The following is a 15,117-nucleotide window of genomic DNA, read 5'->3' as shown; positions in this document are numbered from 1 at the left end:
CCTGCTACTCCTAAATTCTGCTAGCCTGGTTTTCCTTGTACTTTAATGTTTGTCCCCTTTGCCCACACCCAAACTTCATTTTCATTCAAGGTTAATGACCAATGCCCCCTTCCCCCTGTAGTTGCGCCACTGCATGGCTCGTTAAGACACAATGCAATGAAAAGCAATTGGTTTTCGATGAAGAGATTTTTTGTTTGCCTGATCATTCATTTAAATAAATGAAGCTGTAATATTGTGTGCCTTTGCTGGCAATAATATAGAAACTGCTTACACTGAAATAGCTAAGTATATAAATTCTTCTTGGAAGAGAGAAAGCTCCTTCTAGGACTTCGAAGGATTTAGAGCTACGTAAGTAGGCAACACTGGCTGCAGCTGTCCACGTGGCCTGGAGCAACACGCTGCCGGAGGGATGTTTCCTTGCAGCAAGTTTTGCAGGCGCCCGGGTCTTGTTGAATGCCCAGTTATCTTGTAAGCGCAGAGCGCCTTGAAGACGAAGATACCAGGTAAAGACCCAAGTCGACTAGTTGCCGTGGGCAGGCGAGCAGGTAAACATGTTCTCGCCAGGCAAGAAGCAGGGGTAGCCAAAATCCCGACTTCACAGGGCTCTGTGGACGCTATCTACTGTCATTGTCCTTTAATCAATTTAATTGTATCATCACTCATTCTCATCTTCGCGATTAGCCAAAAGTGGCTGAAAGACTGAGTATAATAAACCAAATCATTCAATCAATCAATTTAATTAGAATATCGTCGTTAGGGCGTGGGTTTATATCAAAGAATATTCTATTATTCGCAATTTCCCGACAATGTCGGGAAATTTTCGGGACTGGAAATGTTCGAAATTTCCCAAAGCTCTGGAAATCTCGAATTCTACAAGTCATTTTCACCTTAAGTGATTGTTTTTGCATTTCTGGAATAAAAAACTAACAATTTCCGATAAATTCCACACACTTACAATGCAGAAAACGTCGAGAATTTACGACTTTTTAAAATGACCATTCGGTATTTCCCGACTGCTCGGGATCCCGAAAAGTCGGGAAATCATTTCCCGAAGTCGGGATCGGGACGAGAATTTTTTTCCCGATCCCGGTCCCTACTTTTCGGGATCCAGCACACCCCTAGTCGTCAGCACTGCCCACCACGGCCAGTCCCTCCAAGGACCTCCCATCCTCCAGCCAGTGATGTGCGTCTACGCGTAAACAACGATAGTCTACATTCTACACGTAGACAATTTTATACACGTAGATGGCGTAATCTATGTAAACAACATGGCGAAAGGTGATAACTTAACAAAGGGTGCCGTGGAATTAATAGAAAAATATACTGCGTATCAGTTACTGATGTGTGAGGAGAACTTTTCATGCTCTTCCTTCCAAATTCGAACAATTTCTCACCTAGGAAGAAACCTGCTAGGAAATATTCTAGTGTTTTATGGGTTGAGATCGCAAGCATCAGTGATCGGTTAAGCCCCTATCACACGGAACTGGATTTCTAGTTGGAATGCCCTAGTTGGCGATGAACTGACTTTCTGGGTAGCAATCATGGCGGCCTGGCTGACTGCTTGACTGGTTTTGAGGAATAGGACATGTTCTAATTGCTACTAAAGCCCCTATCACACGGAACTGGATTTCTATTTGGAATGCTCTAGTTGTTGACGCTGGACTGGCTATCCATTTGCTAGTTTTCGCCTCACACGGTATTTGTTATACCGTACTTGTCGATAGTCTTTCGTTTCCATAATGGCGGCCGCGCGAGATGTAAACAACGTATCACTTCACACTTTTAAAATACGATAACTATCCAACCGAGAGGAATATCGCATCGCATTAAATGGTTTTAGGTAGAGAAGAACGGCGCTGATAAAATACGTACTTTACAACGTTTACTATACACGTATGGAAGAATATTTTAGCTTTTTCAATTGTAAACTTGCCTTTCGTGTTGTATGCACTCGGAAGCCACAGACAAAAAAAGGCTACTTTACAAACTCACAGAATATCTTCACATGGCCAAACTTTGCTCTGATTGGCTGTTCCACAGAATCTAGTCGAAGAAGTTAGTAGCAATTAGAACATGTCCTATTCCTCAAAACCAGTCAAGGAGTCAGCCAGGCGGCCATGATTACTACCCAGAAAGTTAGTTCATCGCCATCTAACTAGAAATCCAGTTCCGTGTGATAGGGGCCTAACTTCATCGACTAGATTCTGTGGAACAGCCAATCAGAGCAAAGTTTGGCCATGTGAAGATATTCTGTGAGTTTGAAAAGTAGCCTTTTTTTTTGTCTGTGGCTTCCGAGTGCATACAACACGAAAGGCATGTTTACAATTGAAAAAGCTAAAATATTATTCCATGCGTGTACAGTAAACATTGTAAAGTATGTATTTTATCAGCGCCATTCTTCTCTACCTAAAACCATTTAATGCGATGCGATATTCCTCTCGGTTGGATAGTTATCGTATTTTAAAAGTGTGAAGTGATACGTTGTTTACATCTCGCGCGGCCGCCATTATGGGAACGAAAGACTATCGACAAGTACGGTATAACAAGTACCGTGTGAGGCGAAAACTAGCAAATGGGTAGCCAGTCCAGCGTCAACTAGAGCATTCCAACTAGAAATCCAGTTCCGTGTGATAGGGGCTTTAGTTCGTATGAACTTTCCAGTCTGATTACCAGTGCGTAGTTAGAGATCGGCTAGTTCATTGAACTCTCCAGCCTAATTATTGCCTATTTTTGTGGGAGCAGGAAAAGGTTTATTATCCAAAAGACCACTCTTGCATCACGACTGCCATATGTTGTTGTTTTTTTGCATACTATTTATCTTCTTCCATAGTTGATAATAGAAGAGAAGAGAAATTTTGTTGTAAATAGGATTCTTTTCATTTCGTTAGGAACCAATATAGTTGAAAATGGCACTTTCCTTTTGTGAAAGCCTTGAAAATTAATTTTAATGCACTTTAGATTGTCTACGTAGTCTATGTAAACTACAACCCAATGTAATCTACGCGTAGATTACGTGTAGACAACGCATGTAGACGTAAACTTATAGCATCTTATAGTCTACGGCACATCACTGCCTCCAACCCCTGCCCTTCTCAAGTTTCCTGTCCCTTCCATTCCTTTGTGAATGCAGCAGGGAGAGGCAATATTTTAAACTGTTACAGGGGGTCTGTCTAAGGAAAGCCGAAGCAGCAAATGAGAATCTATTTGTTTTGTTCATTTCTTGATATAAGAAAAACATGATCTGCGAACGACAGAAAAAATAGTGTCAACAAAATTTGAGATATTGGAGCATTTCTATCAGAATACACACACAATCTACACAAGTTACCATTACACACAAGCACCGAAAATACACCCATTTCGAGTAATTACACACACATTGGCAACGCTGGTTCTGCATCATCGCGCGTCGTGTTTGTGTATTGTCGATTTGGAGTAGGTATGCAGTGTTTCCAACCTTCTAAACCAAAAAATGCCTACTTCCGTGTTAGAAATTTTCTATTTTTTTCCCGGGTTTGAAATTATGATACCTAAAATTTGGGGACGTAGAACCATGCAAACCATTCTCGGATAACTCCACAAACCATTCACGGTAAGTTTAGGTTAAATTAGGTTAGGCAAGCATTGCTAAAATTTGGGTTACGTCATTTTCTTGAAAAAACACGGGGTGGTTGGAAACAGTGACAGGGGGTTAGGTCATCAAACGCACGGAACATCCGGTTCTCGTAGAGGAAGTATGTACATGGAAGCAAAGGCAATGGACATTTCCACTTTGACATGAAAAACGTTTTAAATCCATTCATTTTGCAGATAATGACACAAACATGACATGTGCAAAATATCTTGGCGATATTTGTTTTGGTTCTCGAGAAACACGCCTTCAAACACCGCTGAAATTCACCTCCTACGTCACGGATTTGAAAACGTCCTCTCCACAGGCACGAGGTCCTCTGACGTCATCACTTAGAAATGTGCGCAGGCAGGGCTTCAGCTCGTCCCGTCAACTTAGCATGAGCCGCGGAAGCGACAGCAAGTCACTTGTTACTGTGTAAAACAAGTATCTTGTAACTTCCATTGCAAAAATCTGTGCTCCATTTCTTGGAGATGAATTATGCCCTAGCAGTATAGCAGTATTTACTATAAAGTCCCTATCACACGGAACTGGATTTCTAGTAGGAATGCCCTAGTTGGCGCTGAACTAACTTTCTAGGTAGCAATCATGGCCGCCTGGCTGACTGCTTGACTGGTTTGGAGGAATAGGACATGTTCTAATTGCTACTTGCTTTCCTCGACTGGATTCTGTGGAACAGCCAATCAGATCAAAGTTTCGCCATATGAAGATAATCTGTGAGTGTGCAAAGGAGCGCTTTTGTCTGTGGTTTCCGAGTGTTACTCCAGCAATGTATAACGTATAGAGCATAAAAGGAGCGTTGAGTTACACCATCTATGCTGCATCTGCATCATTTGAAACAACTAAAATATTATTCTATACGTGTACAGTAAACGTTGTAAAGTATGTATTTAAGCAGCGCCATTGTTTTGTACCTAATAACGTTTTATACGAAACTTTATTCCTCTCGGTTGAATAGTTATCGGCTTTTAAAAATGTGAAGTTTATTGTTTACATCTCACGAGGCCGCCACTACAACTTCCCTCGTATGGGAACAAAAGTCTATCGACAAGTACGCTGATAAGTATCGCGTGAGGCGATAACTAGCAAATTGGTAGCCAGTCCAGCGCCAACTATACCGCGTTTGTTACAACCTGTCCCGGTTCCCGCGCTAGTTGCTCCCTGGCTTTTCTCGGTGCTGGGGAAAGTCAAAGCCAGGCAGCCAATTAAAATACTCAACGTCGCAACAGCGTCTACGTAAGCGCCTCTCTTCTGGCTTGCATTCGCTCCTCGCTGCCCAGCAGACGACTTTTTCCCTCGTTTCTCATTGGCACCGAAACTGTCGAGCGCTCCTTAGCGCGGGAAAGGGGACAGGTTGTAACAAACGCGGTATAGGGCATACCTACTGGAAATCCAGTTCCGTGTGATGCGGGCTTTATTCAGCCACTCGGTAGAGGGTTTTCCCATTAGGGTGACAAAGCAAACCTTGTAAACAGTCAATGGCTGAACACGTGAACAGCCTTGTTCATTGCGAATACATAGGTTGGTTCTGACTGGCAAGAACTTAATGTTATAGGAATGCCTTTTCTGGAATTACAATTATTTTCGTCATAATATTTTCTTCGCAAATTTTAAGATAATACGTTTAGAACACTCTGGTTTACACGCCAATTTCTGCAATATAAGAGGTGATACGGCATAAAAAAGTATGGGGAGTTTTTAAATTTCCTGCAGTAAATGACAGTTTTCTTCAGTTAATATATATATTGCAAATTTTTGTATTTAGCCTACTTTTACGTCGCTTCTCCGTCACTTTGTTTAACAGCAACGATGATAACGCATGGTTAATTTAGTATGTATCTTCTCTAACATCACATTTCTTCCCACTTTTGGCTAATCGCTACAATGAAGATTAATGACTACAAGCAGTATTCGAAGTCGGGGTGCAGGAGGACACCCCCCCCCCCCACACACACACACACATATACACTACCACCACCACCAACAAGCACAATCTAAGTATCAACCTGCCACGATAAGAGATGAACTTTTTCTTCTGTCCCATCTCATTTCGAAAACATTCACTTGTCCCATCTCCTTTTATGAGACGAGACGGAAAATGTATCTTCTCGTGAGCAATACTAACATAATCAATAGAAACATCCCCCTAGCTGTCCCCAAAGTCTCGAGCAAACATCCTCCCATGTAACAATTTCCAGTTCAATGAAATGTCACTCACAAGGAAACAGTCATGCCCAGGTCGAGAGTCAAACCTGGAACATGCGACTTCCTCAGATAAATCATGAATTTTGTGTATAATAATTACAACGCCAGTTCATTCCTGGTAATTCTGAATCTGCGGTTTGGTTTGCATATATAACCAGGATAATATTCAGTTTTCGAGGGCTTGTATCGTCGAAACGAGGAGTAAAAAAATAAAAGTTTTTTTTTTTGTATTTATAATAAGTCTTTGCATACGTTGTTAATTCTATATTTTTCGAGACTTGAGACGAGAAGTAGAATTGCCCTTCCAAACCGAGACGGATGTTTATAAATCCAGACGAGACTCTCAATGAGACATTTACAAATAAACACGAGACAGACATTTACAACTCTCAACGAGAACGAGACCAAGGCTGCCATATCTCGTCTCGATATGATCCTTAGTGGTGAAGTTGTGAACCAACCAACTAATGCGTTCGGGGTGGGCGGCTTTTTTCGCAGTACAAAATTCAAAATATATCGTACCATTTCAGTATGGGATATTGTTATACACATGGGCGTATATATATCACGTGGGGGGAGGGGGTGGATCAACTTTTGGTATGATTAGGGTTGCTTTATTTCGTAAGTGAAAACCCAGGAAACTTGTTGGCGAGCAGGGGGGTCTGTACCCGACAAAGTTGTGTGTATGTAGTCATGAAGTCACGCTATAGCCTGACAAGTTAAGTCCCGATATGCGCAGATCGCTGCGGAGCACTTCCTATTACGTCATCCTCCCCACCACTCTTCTACTCACTGGTCTGGCATTGAGAGTACCAGTGTGCCAACTCAGCAAAATTAAGCTAAAACAAATATGACAAACGATTTTCACTGTTTAGGGTGACGGTGCATGCAGGCTCTTATTATATCAGTGGTTCATTTTATTTAATCCGGCGTGCGGTGCGCCGATCGTAAACTGTAGTATTAAGCACGTGCGTTAAGGTTTATAACGAAGAGAAACTACAGGGCGATTGACTTCATTTTCTGAATGCGACATCGAGCAGTGGGCGTTTTTTGTTGTTGTTTTTTTTTACCGAGTGGGGTGGTTGTTCGTTTGTTTTCAACAATCACTACGAGAAGGCAATCTGCTAACACGCTTGCCTGTGTTCTTTTTTAAAGCATTGAAATGTTCTTGCTCTTCTCTTGGCTGCATATTTTTTAAATACAAGCTCCTCTTTTATATCTTATCGATATCAGTATGCGAACAATATTTCACCGTTGTTTAACCCAATCTTTCTTTATCTGACGTCACAACTGCAGGCACTATTTTCACCCCCGTCTGACCCCATCATTCGTGTGGAAGAGGTTTTTGTTTTCGGAGGCGTTTCTCTGCTGTTGAACTGGTCTGTTTCTTGTGTGTGTTTGCGTGTGAGAACAATGGTGAGTGCGTGAGGCGAATTATGTGACTGTTGTCTCTGAAAATCAAATCATGCCGGGTCCAACGAAATCCACAATCTGCTCTGGAAAGCCCCTTAGAGGACAGGCCAGAGAAATTGTTTACAATGTTGCAACATATTTGCGAAATCAGAAGAACTTAAATAAACTTAAGTATAATGTTGTCGAGTCCACAAGCGCCGCCACGGGAGTATCTAAATGGATGGTTTCTCAAGTTTTAAAAGAAGGAAAATAGTCGTTGGCGAAAGGTGAGCTGAATTTCTGTACTCCGACAGGTAGAAAACAGCCAAGAAAAAAGCGAATACAAGCAGATGATTTTGCTAAAGGTGCAATTAGGCGAAAAATCCACGAATTTTACACACTAAAGAAAGTAGTTCCAACATTACGAAAACTCACTACAGCTATAAGACAAGACGACATATTAGATTGCAGCAGTGAATATTTACGCTGTCTTTTAAGGTGTATAGGGTTTAGATGGAGAATATGTCAGTCAAGGAGAAAGATTCTGATTGAAAATCCCAACATTGCTGAGTGGCGTGCACAATATTTAAGGGACATTCGTGACTACAGAAAACAAGGTAGGTCAATTGTGTATGTTGATGAGACCTACATTCACGCATCGCATTCAGTATCAGCATGTTGGCAAAGTGAGTGTGAAATAGGGGTAACTGAAGCTATTGGAAAGGGGCCACGTCTTATTGTCGTCCACGCAGGAGGAGAACTTGGGTTTGTTGATAATGCTCTATTAGTGTTCAAATCGAAGCAAAAGAGTTGAGATTATCATGATGACATGAATAACAGAAATTTTTCAAAATGGGTCGATGAAAAACTGTTACCTAATCTTCCAGAAAACAGCGTTGTTGTCGTTGATAATGCTAGTTATCACAACGTTCAAATCAATAAAAAACCATCTATGTCTTCACTTAAAAGCGACATGGTACAGTGGCTCTCAGCGACAGACAAACCTGCAAACGAAACTGAAATTGATGCGGAGAATAGAGTGAAAGCATTGTGGACAATGAACAAAAGGCAATTGTACTTAAAAATTCAAAGTGTACCTTACGCGAAACAGTATGAGTTTATTGAGCAATTTTCACACCGATAGAACCCCTGGGGGCATTGGTGCATGTACATTACAAAAGACATGTTGACATCGCACATATGTATATATCTATACATCAATTTGGCAATTTTTTTAATAATAATATAACATAATATAATAGTAAAACACACAATGACAAATTATTTGTTGAAGTGAACTAGTGCTGTAAAAGTACATGTTATATAGTGTATACAATCTAAATTTATTTTATAAAGTTAGTTAATTCTTGAAATTCTTGAACTGAATATAATGTGTATTCCAATAACAATTTTTTCACTTTACTTTTAAAGATTGTGGTTCTCTCAAAATTTTTGTAACTTTTTGGTAATATATTGTATAACTGGATGTCTGAGTAAAAAGGTCCTGTTTGGAATGCAGTTAGCCGCACTTTGGGAATGTGGAAGTTATCTTTTTGTCTGGTATTGTAATCGTGAGTGTCTATGTTCCTTGGATAGTTCGATTTTGTTTCGTGTATGAAAGTAAGTGTTTCAAGTATGTACAGACTTGGAAGTGTTAATATACGTAATTTTTTGAAAAGCGGTTTACATGTCAGTTTTATGTGCATTTACCAAAATACGCAATGCTCTTTTTTGAATTTTAAAAATCCTCTGCGATTGAGCCGAGTTTCCCCAAAATTGGATACCGTACCTCAAAATACTTTCGAAGTTTGAGATATAGATATTTAGCAAACATACTGTATTGAAACTATTTTTTAAGGTTCTTAATTGGTAACATACGGTGTTTAGCCTCTTGCATAAATGATCTATGTGAACTTTCCAGTTTAGACACTCGTCTATAAATATTCCAAGAAATTTTGTATTGTTAGTAGCTGTTATAACGGCATGCCCTACTGTGAAATTATATTGCTTAATAGAAGAGTTTTTGGCTCTAGATACACCAAATTTTATTATATTAGTTTTTTCGTTGTTCATAGAAAGTTTGTTTGCTGAAAACCAGCTTTGTAGTTCAGTAAGAGCTTCTTCCGTTTTTTGAATTAATGTTACATCGTTAACAGAATCTACCAAAGCCGTAGTATCATCAGCGAAAAGAGTAATTTGGGCGGTATCAACATTTGCTGGAAGGTCATTTATGAACAATAAAAACAACAGGGGTCCTAGTATCGATCCTTGGGGGATTCCAATAACCACATCTTTCAATTCGGAGTAATATGTTGTTTGCGTCTCATTATTGGATATGCTATTTATTGCAACGCTCTGTTTTCTATTCGATAAATAGGATTCTATTAATTTGTTTGATACACCGCGGATTCCGTAGTATTTTAATTTCTCTAGTAGCAAGTGATGATTCACACAGTCAAACGCTTTTGATAAATCACAAAAAATTGCAACAACAGAATACGTTTTGTTTATGGCGGAAAGAATATTATCAATTACATCAAAAATGGCATTTTTTGTTGTTTTCGATTTCACAAACCCATTTTGTTGCTTTATGAGTATCTTTTTATCTTCTGCATACTTTATTATCCTATTATAGATTAATTTTTCGAAAAGTTTTGAAAAAATTGACAATAAGGAAATTGGTCTGTAGTTTTCAATTTTTGTTTTATTTCCTTTCTTATACAAGGGTATTACTTTTGATATTTTTAGACAATCTGGGAAGCTGCCATTTTCCATACACTCGTTAATTAATTTAGCCAAGGGCTCCTTAATGTACGTGCAAACCTCTTTGATCACGTTAATCGGCATTGAATCTAGCCCTGTTGACTTTTTGTTTTTCATATTTCGAATTATGTTGGAAATTTCTTCGTCTGTAGTAGGGGTCATATAAAAGGAATGCGTGAAAGATCTTTTGACGTTATTTAACTTTTCTTTGTATGTGTCCGTTACGCTGATGTTACGTTGCAGGTTAAGTGCTACATTAACAAAATAATTATTAAAAGTATTAGCTATTTTTTGCGGATCTGTCTCTATTACATTACCTGTTTCTAATATGATATCTTGATTCGTGTTCGTTTTTTTACCTGTAATATGATATAGTGTATACAATCTAAATTTATTTTATAAAGTTAGTTAATTCTTGAAATTCTTGAACTGAATATAATGTGTATTCCAATAACAATTTTTTCACTTTACTTTTAAAGATTGTGGTTCTCTCAAAATTTTTGTAACTTTTTGGTAATATATTGTATAACTGGATGTCTGAGTAAAAAGGTCCTGTTTGGAATGCAGTTAGCCGCACTTTGGGAATGTGGAAGTTATCTTTTTGTCTGGTATTGTAATCGTGAGTGTCTATGTTCCTTGGATAGTTCGATTTTGTTTCGTGTATGAAAGTAAGTGTTTCAAGTATGTACAGACTTGGAAGTGTTAATATACGTAATTTTTTGAAAAGCGGTTTACATGTCAGTTTTATGTGCATTTACCAAAATACGCAATGCTCTTTTTTGAATTTTAAAAATCCTCTGCGATTGAGCCGAGTTTCCCCAAAATTGGATACCGTACCTCAAAATACTTTCGAAGTTTGAGATATAGATATTTAGCAAACATACTGTATTGAAACTATTTTTTAAGGTTCTTAATTGGTAACATACGGTGTTTAGCCTCTTGCATAAATGATCTATGTGAACTTTCCAGTTTAGACACTCGTCTATAAATATTCCAAGAAATTTTGTATTGTTAGTAGCTGTTATAACGGCATGCCCTACTGTGAAATTATATTGCTTAATAGAAGAGTTTTTGGCTCTAGATACACCAAATTTTATTATATTAGTTTTTTCGTTGTTCATAGAAAGTTTGTTTGCTGAAAACCAGCTTTGTAGTTCAGTAAGAGCTTCTTCCGTTTTTTGAATTAATGTTACATCGTTAACAGAATCTACCAAAGCCGTAGTATCATCAGCGAAAAGAGTAATTTGGGCGGTATCAACATTTGCTGGAAGGTCATTTATGAACAATAAAAACAACAGGGGTCCTAGTATCGATCCTTGGGGGATTCCAATAACCACATCTTTCAATTCGGAGTAATATGTTGTTTGCGTCTCATTATTGGATATGCTATTTATTGCAACGCTCTGTTTTCTATTCGATAAATAGGATTCTATTAATTTGTTTGATACACCGCGGATTCCGTAGTATTTTAATTTCTCTAGTAGCAAGTGATGATTCACACAGTCAAACGCTTTTGATAAATCACAAAAAATTGCAACAACAGAATACGTTTTGTTTATGGCGGAAAGAATATTATCAATTACATCAAAAATGGCATTTTTTGTTGTTTTCGATTTCACAAACCCATTTTGTTGCTTTATGAGTATCTTTTTATCTTCTGCATACTTTATTATCCTATTATAGATTAATTTTTCGAAAAGTTTTGAAAAAATTGACAATAAGGAAATTGGTCTGTAGTTTTCAATTTTTGTTTTATTTCCTTTCTTATACAAGGGTATTACTTTTGATATTTTTAGACAATCTGGGAAGCTGCCATTTTCCATACACTCGTTAATTAATTTAGCCAAGGGCTCCTTAATGTACGTGCAAACCTCTTTGATCACGTTAATCGGCATTGAATCTAGCCCTGTTGACTTTTTGTTTTTCATATTTCGAATTATGTTGGAAATTTCTTCGTCTGTAGTAGGGGTCATATAAAAGGAATGCGTGAAAGATCTTTTGACGTTATTTAACTTTTCTTTGTATGTGTCCGTTACGCTGATGTTACGTTGCAGGTTAAGTGCTACATTAACAAAATAATTATTAAAAGTATTAGCTATTTTTTGCGGATCTGTCTCTATTACATTACCTGTTTCTAATATGATATCTTGATTCGTGTTCGTTTTTTTACCTGTAATATGATTAACTATTTTCCATAGTTCTGCAGTTTTGTTTTCTGAATTATTCAACTTTTTATCAACATATAATTGTTTGCAATGTTTTAATGTTTTCTTGTAATTTTTGTTGAACTGTTTGTAATGATCTTTAAGGGTAGGGCTGTTTGCATATTTACTCTGTTTATGCAATGATCGCTTTAATTTGCTAAGATTTTTAATTTCCTTGGTTATCCATAGGCAATTGTTTTTGTTGTGAACTCGTGCTTTTTTTATGGGAAAACATTTATTAAAATGGTATCTTGACATGAAATTTAAAAACGCGGGGCACACCATAATACGACTTCCGCCTTACCACGCAGACTTAAATCCTATTGAACTTGTCTGGGGGGAAATCAAGGGTAAGGCAAGGGAATTCATTTCGGATTCACTGGACGCAAAGAAAGAATTGCTGGGAAAATTATTTAGTGAATATTCTGTACAGAAATGGATTAAATGTTGTGAACACGTGAAAAAAAAATGAAGATTCTTACTTGAAAGAGATGGACTTATGGACGAGCGTGTAGATGAACTGATAATTAGACTTGGTGAAGCCGATTCAGACACGGACACAGATTCATCGGTAGACACAGACTCGGATGAGTGGGAGAGTGAAACTGAAGAAGGAGAACTGGAAAGCCTTTAGAAGGTGAGCTCAGTTCTATCGTTTATATATTTTTCATTTTTCTATCATTTTATTTCTTACATTTCTTAAGCTGGTAAGAAGTATTCCTAATATAACTTAATTCATTTATGGTTTAAAGGGAAAATATCAAAATGTATTTAGAATTTAGAGTAAACAATAGGTAGCGTAGGTTAGGGGATACTAATTCATGCCTTTCACATTCAAATTTCGTTGAAAATTCACAGACGATTCCTCTCCCTCCAGGTTTGCAACACTGCGAACTAAGTCGCTGCAGACAATGGGGTGGGGAAATGTGATGCGAGGTGCGCAAACAATGGATTGCAGCGTCTTGTTTTTAAACTTGTCAAGTTATAGTATTGATACTTTTCTGTTCATCTTGTGTCATCTTTAAGATGACTCGAGGGGGAAAAATAACTGATTTGACAGTCTCAATGCAGTTTCTTATCGCAGAAATTCCGAAACTATCAAGAAATTGCAGACATTTGGTCTGCAGTCCCATCTGGTGTGTGGAATTACGTAATTTCCTTCCCATCCGAATCCCGTCCTACGTCTCTAATTTAAAGGAATAAAATAAGTCCGAAGAAATTTTTATGAACAACCGGATAGAACAGGTAACTCTGGTAATTTTACTGAACAAAAGGGGGGTGGACCCGTTGAACTCCCCCTTAAATACACCCTTGGTTATACACATTATTTCCTTGTAATAATTATACATAAACTAAGTATTAATATGTACTGTGCAACTGATGCAATCTTCTCAGTGTATTTTCTCCTAATTGCCCAAAAATATTTGAATTTGCGCAACAGAAATGAAACACAAACTGAAATTGCTTTATGGAAAAGAAAGTCAAATAGGCTTTATAGATAAAGTGAAGAATGTGAAAATTCTTATTTTGCACTACATAGGTTACGGTAAATTTCGATAAATATAAGTTTAAAATATATATATTTTTGAAAGTTTGGTCAGCAACCAATTTTACAAGCAATATTTATCGCATGACCTGAGAACACGCACGCAGCAGAACCCTTTCATTTATCTTGCACGTGAGCAGCAGGGATATTTTATGGAAGAATGATCATTACAAAGCATAGTTTTCCTTTCCACTATCGCTCCTTCTTCAATTATTTAAATCTGTACAGATTTGTAAAACTGCTGCACATGTTGGCTCACCGTGGGCTACCCGCAGTAAACTTTAAGCTTGAAGCAGACGACAAATGAGCTCTCTCAAAGTCGTGACGTATTAACATGGCGGCGGCGTGTTTTCAGCGCAACGCTAGCCTCGCAACTTTGGAAGTCTCGTTTCTGCTTTAAAATGGACGCAGAGAAACGCGAGAACTTGCAGGGGTCATTTTTCCAGGGTGAAGTTTTTAAAATTGTTGTAAAAAAAATTGAGTGGAAATGTCCATTGCTATAAAAGATGAAACGATGAAAGAAAATACATTCGGGAACTTCAGCAATGCTACAGTAAGTGATTTGCGTAAGTAATTTCTTCTGTAAAAATGAAGAAATCCGGTTTGACTAGATGAAAGTGTTACCCTTTCCCGTCTGTCCCGACTTTTCGGAATACCGCACACACAGTGGGCCCGTTCCGAAAGTCGCACGAGTTTAACGCGTTAAACGAGTTATGGTAACTGGCCGTTCCATAAGTGCTTCCGTGCGTTTCGTGAGTTTCATTATGCTGTCCCAAAAGTCGCATTCCGTGCGTTTCGTGCAAGAACGAGATTCACCAAACGTACGGGCCAGGATGCTGGTTTGTTCCGTGAAAATCGTCTGCTCCTTGCAGACAAAGCGCGTGCTGATGGATTCAAACTGCACTAGTTCGGAAAATGTATTATAATTTTAACAGATAGCGATATGAAGCAACATGCACAAGATAAGTATGCCTTGACCGTTCTTAGAATGTGATTAAAATGAGTAACAGTGGCCATAATAAGAGTTTATTTTTGCCATACGGACATTCCTTCCGCTGACGCCATGCGGAAACTTTCTCTAAACAAAACGCTGCGCCTGCGCTTTCGCCTAGCGTGTCCCATAAGTCTGTAAAATAACTGGTTTCACCAGATTCACGAGCCCAGTTATTTTCGTTGAATGCGTTCGTTTCGTTAAGACTTTCGGAACGCACCCACTAAAAATCAACGAACTAGACGACACGGTGTTGCACCGTGCAACCAACTGACGTCAGATGATAATTACTACGTTGTCAGGTTTGGTTATATTAGCATAAATACACTGAAAATTTATTATTTATACTAAGAACTAAACCTTACTAGCCTTTAGGCATTTTTTA

Source organism: Lepisma saccharinum, chromosome 2 (assembly GCF_977018435.1).
Source record: "Lepisma saccharinum chromosome 2, izLepSacc3.1, whole genome shotgun sequence".
In the NCBI taxonomy this organism is placed as follows: Eukaryota; Metazoa; Arthropoda; class Insecta; order Zygentoma; family Lepismatidae; genus Lepisma; species Lepisma saccharinum.
Note: the sequence above shows the minus strand (reverse complement) of the source record.